The sequence below is a fragment of the Mandrillus leucophaeus genome, unplaced genomic scaffold, assembly GCF_000951045.1.
Source record: "Mandrillus leucophaeus isolate KB7577 unplaced genomic scaffold, Mleu.le_1.0 Scaffold137, whole genome shotgun sequence".
Classification (NCBI taxonomy): Eukaryota; Metazoa; Chordata; class Mammalia; order Primates; family Cercopithecidae; genus Mandrillus; species Mandrillus leucophaeus.
This window is the reverse complement of record NW_012101332.1, coordinates 1,413,677-1,421,731: the sequence shown is the minus strand read 5'-3', so window position 1 is coordinate 1,421,731 and position 8,055 is coordinate 1,413,677.

The window sequence follows — 8,055 nt, the reverse complement described above, 5'->3', positions numbered from 1 at the left end:
GGCTGAGGCAGGAGAATGGTGTGAACCCGGGAGGCGGAGCTTGCAGTGAGCCAAGATCACGCCACTGCACTCCAGCCTGGGCGGCAGAGCGAGACTCTGTCTCAAAAAAAATAAATAAATAAAATAATAATAATAATAGTAATAAAAAAATAAATGGCTGGGCACAGTGGCTCATGCCTGTAATCCCAGCACATTGGGAGCCTAAGGCAGGCAGATCACAAGGTCAGGAGTTAGAGACCAGCCTGGCCAATATGGTGAAACCCCATCTCTATTAAAAATACAAAAATTAGCCGGTCGTGGTGGTGTGCATCTGTTATCCCAGCTACCCAGGAGGCTGAGGTAGGGGAATGGCTGGAACTTGGGAGGCAGAGGCTGCAGTGAGCTGAGATCGCACCACTGTACTCCAGCCTGGGTGACAGAACAAGACTCTGTCTAAAAAAAATTAAAATTAAAATAAAAAAATAGATATCCAGCCAGGCGTGGTGGCTCACACCTGTAATCTCAGCACTTTGGGAGGCCAAAGTGGGAGGATCACCTGAGCTCAGGAGTTCCAGACCAGCCAGGCCAACAACTCTGTCTCTACTAAAAATACAAAATTAGCCAGGCTTAGTGGCACATGCCTGTAATCCCAGCTACTGGGGAGGCTGAGGCAGGAGAATAGCTTGGACCTGGGAGGCGGAGGTTGCAGTGAGCCGAGATCGCACCATTGCACTCCAGCCTGGGCAACAACAGTGAAACTCCGTCTCAAATAATAATAATAAAAAATATCCAAAACAGAGTTCCTGATCTTCCCCCCAAGCATGGTCATCCCATTCCACAGTCATCCCTCTTCAATTCGTGCACCTCCAGCCTTGCAGGTGCTGAGGCTACAGTCCCTGCCGTCATCCTTAACGCCTCTTTTTCTTCACAACCCCATCCAGTTCTTCAGGAAATTCTGTCATTCCATCTTGAAAGAATACACAGAACCCACCCACTTCCCCCTGCCCCACTGCACCACCCAGGTTCTTTCTACCCTCGCCTCGCCTTCCCTCCGGCCATTGCAGCAGTTCCCAAACTGTCTCCTAGTTCCCCCTCCCACCCCCTTCTCTTTCCCAGGAGAAGCTGGAGGGAGCCTGTGAATGAATGACTGAGGCAGATCACTGAGTCAGTTCCTCTCTCCTCTATTCAAACCCTCCTGTGGCTCCACGCTCAGGCTAACAGTCAAAGTCAAGGAAAGGAAGAAAGGCTGCAGAGGAGTCTGCCCTGCCCTGCCTTGCCCTACCCAGTCCAGCCCAGTGTTTTTTTCTGGTTTTTTGTTTGTTTGTTTGTTTGTTTTTGGAGGTGGAGTCTCGCCCTGTTACCCAGACCAGAGTGTAGTGGCACTATCTCGGCTCACTGCAATCTCCACCTCCTTGGTTCGAGCGATTCTCCTGTGTCAGCCTCCAGAGTAGCTGGGATTACAGGCATACACCACCATGCCTGAATAATTTTTGTATTTTTAGTACAGAGGGGTTTTGCCATGTTGGCCAGGCTGGTCTCGAACTCCTGAGCTCAGGTGATCTGCCTGCCTTGGCCTCCCAAAGTGCAGGGATTACAGGCATGAGCCACTCTACCTGGCCAGCCCAGGGTTTCAGTTTTTTGGTTTTGGAGACAGGGGTCTCAATATTTTGTCTAAGTTGAGCTCAGACTCTTGATTCTCCTGCCTCAGCCTTCTGAGTAGCTGCGACTGTGAACATGTACCATCACATCCAGCTCAGCCAAGTTTTGTTGATATTGTTGTTGGTGCTGCTAGTGGTGGTGGTGGTGGTGATGTTTGACACAGCAACTTGCTATGTCACCCAGGCTGGAGTACAGTGACATGGTTCCAGTTCACTGCAGCCTCAAATTCCTGGGCCCAAGTGATCCTCCTGCTTTAGCCTCCCAAGTAGCTGGGACTGCAGGTGCACCCCACCACGCCTGGCTAATTTATTTATTTATTTATTTTTTGAGACGGACTCTCGCTCTGTTGCCCAGGCTGGAGTGCAGTGACACAATCTCGGCTCACCGCAAGCCCCACTTCCTGAGTTCATGCCATTCTCCTGCCTCAGCCTCCCAAGTAGCTGGGACTACAGGCATCGGCTACCATTCCCAGCTAATTTTTTGTATTTTTAGTAGAAACAGGTTTCACTGCGTTAGCCAGGATGGTCTTGATCTCCTGACCTCATGATCCGCCCATCTCAGCCTCTCAAAGTGTTGGGATTACAGGTGTGGTCACCATGCCCGGTCCATGCCTGGCTACTTTCTAAATTTTTTGTAGAGACAAGTGGTGGGGGCGAGGGGAGTAGAGGGCGGGGTCTCACTAGGTTGCTCAGGCTAGCCTCAAACTCCTGGCCTCAAGTGATCCTCCTACCTCAGGGAATGCTGGGATTACATGCTGGGATTACAAGTGTGAACTACCCAAGCCCTGCCTCAACCTAGTTTTTGAAAGAGTTTAGAGTCAGCTGGCACGGTGGCCCACACCTGTAATCCCGGTACTTTGGGAGGCTGAGGCGGGCAGATCACTTGACACCAGAAGTTTGAGACGAGCCTGGGCAACATAATGAAATCCCATCACTACTAAAAATACAAAAATTGGCCAGGCATGGAGGTGCATGCCTATAATCCCAACTACTCAGGTGGCTGAGGCAGGAGAATTGCTTGAACCCAGGAGGTGGAGGTTACGATGAGCTGAGATCATGGCACTGCACTCCAGCCTGGGTGACAGAGCGAGACTGCCTCAAAAAAAAAAAAAAAAAAAAAAAAGGCTTAGAGTACCCCCGCCTTGCTGGCCTCCTTGCTGTCCCTCAAGCACACCAGGCGCCAAACTCAACCTCTGATGAGGCCTTTGTGCTTGTGAGGTAGAGTCTCCACTCCCCAGAAACACTTTCCGCAGACACTGAGTCCCCAGGGCTCACAGCCCCATCTCCTGCAGGTCTCAGGGAAATACGGCATCCTCAGTGAGACCTTCCCGGACCACCTTATTTAAAATATCCCGTTGGGCGCGGATGTTCGAGGCCAGCCTAGCCAACATGGTGAAACCCCATCTCTACAAAAAATTAGCCAAGTGTGGTGGTGCATGCCAGTGTTCCCAGCTACCTGGAGGGCCGAGGCAGGAGGATCACTTGAGTCCAGGAGGTCGAGGTTGCAGTGAGTTGAGATCGCACCACTGCACTCTAGCCTGGGTGACAAAGTGAGACCCTGTCTCAAAAATAAAATAAAATAAAATAAAATATTGCTGGACGCGTTGGCTCACACCTGTAATCCCAACACTTTGGGAGGCCGAGGCGGGCGGATCACGAGGTCAGGAGATTGAGACCATCCTGGCTAACACGATGAAACCCTATTTCTACTAAAAATACAAAAAATTAGTCAGGTGTGGTGGCGGGCGCCTGTAGTCCCAGTTACTCGGGAGGCTGAGGCAGGAGAATCTCTTGAACTCAGGGGGCAGAGGTTGCGGTGAGCTGAGATCGCACCACTGTACTCCACCCTGGGCAACAGAGGGAGACTCTGTCTCACAAAAAGAAAAAAAAAAAATCCCGCACCTTCCCTGCTTACCTTTTGTCCGTAGCACTAATTGCCATTTAACATACTGTCTGATCTGTTTATGTCCAGTGTGTCTTGGTCTCCCCATGAGTAACAGCCCATGAAGGAGGTAATCTGTTTTTGGTCACCATTGTATTCCTAGTCTCTGAAGCAGTGTCTGGTACAGAGTAGACACTTAATAAATCCTAGGTGAATGAATGAATGGGCTTAAAACCCTGGTGAGAAGTGTGAGTTTTATTCTAAATACACTGGAAGTTAAGGTAGGATTTGAAGCAGGGGAGGGGTGTGATCTGACTCGGGTGGGAATAAGAAGACGTGGTTTCTTGTCATGCCTGTAATCCCAGAACTCTGAGAGGCTGAGGTGGGAGAATCACAGGAGCTGAAGAGTTTGAGACCAGCCTGGCCAGCAGAGCGAAATTCCGTCTGTACTGAAAATACAAAACACTGGCTGGGTGTGGTGGCATAATCCCAGCTACTCGGGAGGCTGAGGCATGAGAATCGCTTGAACCTGGGAGGCAGAGGTTGCAGTGATCCAAGATCGCACCACTGCACTCCAACCTGGGCAACAGGGCATGACTCTGTCTAAAAAACAAACAAACAAACAAACAAACAAACAAAAAGCCACCATGGTTTATGGTTTCTCCAGCTATGGGAGCTGCAAGGATCCTTCTCTGCTTCTCTGCCTCTACCAAAGGCACACGAAGGGATCCAGTGACAGCAGAGGAAGAGGGCAAAGCTCAGGCAGCAGCCCGATTTTGTAGGAGATGTCAGGACCTGACCAAAGACTCCCAGGCGTGTTGGCTGTTTCCAGAGCTGGGCTGGAGTGGGGCCGGGCAGGGCGGCCTCCTCAAGACCCTTATGCTTGGTCTGGCCTGGGGGGAAGAAGTCTTCAGGGGATGGACCATCGGTCCCTCTCGGCAGCTCCTGGTGGACTCTGAGAAACCGTCCGGACCAAGTGCTCCCAGATGGAGGCGACAGCCCCAGCCATTGAAGTTTAAATTAAAGGCTCCCTTTAACTGGCAGCTATCTGTGGGCAGTGTAGTAATAATAGCTGATGTGTCTACTGATGTTCAAGGGACCAGGAGGGGCTCTGAGAGAAGGGTATGGCCAGTGGACCCTACAGGCGTTTTTAGGTTTACCATTTCTGCACCGTCACTCCTTGGAACCGTGAGACCTTAGTCAGAATGTATTAAATGCTGTATCCCATTGTTAACACTACTTGGGGGAAGGCGATTAGAGAGGGTGTGTCCTCACAGGCGATTAGAGAGGGTGTGTCCTCACGGCCTATTATTTTTTTTGACATGGAGTCTCACTGTTGCCCAGGCTGGAGTGCAGTGGCATGATCTTGGCTCACTGCAACCTCTGCCTCCCGGGTTCAAGCGATTCTCCTGCCTCACTCCCACAAGGAGCTGGGACTACAGGCATGCGCCACCACACCCGGTTAATTTTGTATTTTCGGCCGGGCGCGGTGGCTCAAGCCTGTAATCCCAGCACTTTGGGAGGCCGAGACGGGCGGATCATGAGGTCAGGAGATCGAGACCATCCCTGGCCAATATGGTGAAACCCCATCTCTATTAAAAATACAAAAATTAGCCGGTCGTGGTGGTGTGCATCTGTTATCCCAGCTACCCAGGAGGCTGAGGTAGGGGAATGGCTGGAACTTGGGAGGCAGAGGCTGCAGTGAGCTGAGATCGCACCACTGTACTCCAGCCTGGGTGACAGAACAAGACTCTGTCTAAAAAAAATTAAAATTAAAATAAAAAAATAGATATCCAGCCAGGCGTGGTGGCTCACACCTGTAATCTCAGCACTTTGGGAGGCCAAAGTGGGAGGATCACCTGAGCTCAGGAGTTCCAGACCAGCCAGGCCAACAACTCTGTCTCTACTAAAAATACAAAATTAGCCAGGCTTAGTGGCACATGCCTGTAATCCCAGCTACTGGGGAGGCTGAGGCAGGAGAATGGCGGGAACCCGGGAGGCGGAGCTTGCAGTGAGCTGAGATCCGGCCACTGCACTCCAGCCTGGGCGACAGAGAGAGACTCCGTCTCAAAAAAAAAAAAAAATTTTGTATTTTCAGTAGAGTCGGGGTTTCACCATGTTGGTAAGGCTGGTCTCAAACTCCTGACCCCAGGTGATCTGCCTGTCTTGGCCTCCCAAAGTGCTGGGATTATAGGCATGAGCCACTGAGCCAGGCCTCCCAGTCCTTCTTTTCATCCCAGTGAACTGCAGAAGCAACCTTTTGTTCAGTCCCCAGGATTTGGGCACTTCCTGGCTACTGGGACCTGTTGAGGTCTGGGCCCTAGGGCAAGGGGTGTCTGCTCCCACTGGCTCCCCAAGGCAGGACCTTCTGAGGAATGCTGGGTGTGAGTGCAGACAGGGAGGTCGGGCCAGCTGGCAGCTTGGGTACCACAGCGGCCCTCTCCACAGCAATGCTTCTGCACACCAGCATCCAGGATGAATCACCGAGGGGCAGCTGCCAGTCTACTCTAAGCAGTGAACATCTATTGGGGCATTTCTTTTCCTTTTTTGGAGACGGGGTCTTGCTCTCACCTGGGCTGGTGTGCAGTGGTGCAATCATAGCTCATTACAGCCTCAAACTCCTGGGTAGCTGGGACTACAGGCACATACCACTGTGCCTGGCTAAATTTTACTTATTTATTTTTTTGCTTTTTTTTTTGAGATGGAGTTCTGCTCTTGTTGCCCAAGCTGGAGTGCAATGGCATGATCTCGGCTCACTGCATCCTCCGGCTCCTGGGTTCAAGTGATTCTCCCGCCTCAGCCTCCCCAGTAACTGGGATTATAGGTGTGCGCCTCCACGTCTGGCTAGTTTTTTGTATTTTTAGTAGAAACGGAGTTTCACTATGTTAGCCAGGCTAGTCTCAAACTCCTGACCTCAGGTGATCTGCCTGCCTCGGCCTCCCAAAGTGCTGGGATTACAGGCACGAGCCACCATGCCCGGCTACTTATTTTTGAGACAGGGTCTCACTCTGTTACCCAGGCTGAAGTGCAGTGATGCCATCTTGGCTCACTGCAGCCTCTACCTCCCAGGCTCAAGTGATCCTCCCACCTTAGCCTCTCGAGTAGCTGGGATTACAGGTGTGTGCCACCATGGCCAACTAATTTTTTTGTAGTTTACATGGGGTTTCACCATGTTGTCCAGGTTCGCCTGGAACTCCTGAGGTCAAGCCATCCATCTGCCTTGGCCTCCCAAAGTGCTGGGATTACAGGCGTGAGTCACGGTGCCTGACCAGCCCCAGTTAATTTTAAAACTTTTCTAGGAACAGGGTCTCGCTTTGTTGCCCTGGTCTCGAACTCCTGGCTTTCAGCAATCCTCCTGCTGCACTCCTCCCACTGTTGTAATTATATGGATGGACTGCCGTGCCCAACCTGAGCTAATTTTTACTTTTGCATAGAGGGGATTTCCAGCCATCCTCCTCCCTTAGCCTCTCAAAGTGCTGGAATTACAGGCATAAACCAGCCTCTACATGGTCTTTTTAATTCCTGCATTCCCCCAACCCCCCGCCCCTCCAGGCAATATGCTCAGAGGGGAAAAGCACTGCCTAAGGGCCGCTGCGAGTGCCCCAAATTCCTCAGGAGATGGGAATGAACATGCGAGGTGAGTCAGGTCTCCTTCAGGTAACACTAACCAGGGGAGTGGGCTGGGACTTGGGAAGAATGGTGTGGCTGAAGGAGCTGTCTACCTATGACACCTTGAGAGGAAAAAATATATATACTAATTTTCTCATGAAGTCTCTCCTTACGGAATAGTACTGAGGACTAGCTTGCAACCTTGGTGACAAACACTTCTGAGCCTGGAATTAACAATGGCTTATATTTTCCTTTTTGAGACAGGGTCTGTCACCCAGGCTGGAGTGCAGTGGTGTGATCACAGCTCAATGCAGCCTTGACCTCCTGGGCTCAGGGGATTTGCCGACCTCAGCCTCCTAAATAGCTGGGACTATAGGCATGCGCCACCATGCCCAGCTATTTAAAATAAACTTTTTGGTCAGGCACGGTGGCTCATGTGTGTATTCCTAGTACTTTGGGAGGCCGAAGCAGGCGGATTGCCTGAGCCCAGGAGTTCGAGACCAGCCTGGGTAACATGATGAAGCCCCATCTCTACTAGAACACGAAAAAATTAGTTGGGCATGGCGGCGTGTGCCTGTAGTCCTAGTTACTTGGGAGGCTGAGGCAGAATTGCTTGAACCTGGGAGACGGAGGTTGCGGTGAGCCGAGACTGCAGTGAACTGAGATCGTGCCACTGTACTCCAGCCTGGGCAACAGAGTGAGCCTCTGTCTCAAAAAAAAAAAAAAAAATTTTGTTTTTAGAGACAGAGTCTCTTTGTTCCCCAGGCTGGTCTCAAACTCCAGGGCTCAAGCAATCCTCCTGCTTTGGCCTCCCCAAGTGTTGGGATTACAGGCATGAACCACTGCACCCGGCCTGTGGCTCACATTTTCTAAGAGCAACGACAGGCCCCGATCTCAGGTCTTTACTGGCAAGGGCTGGAGGAACCC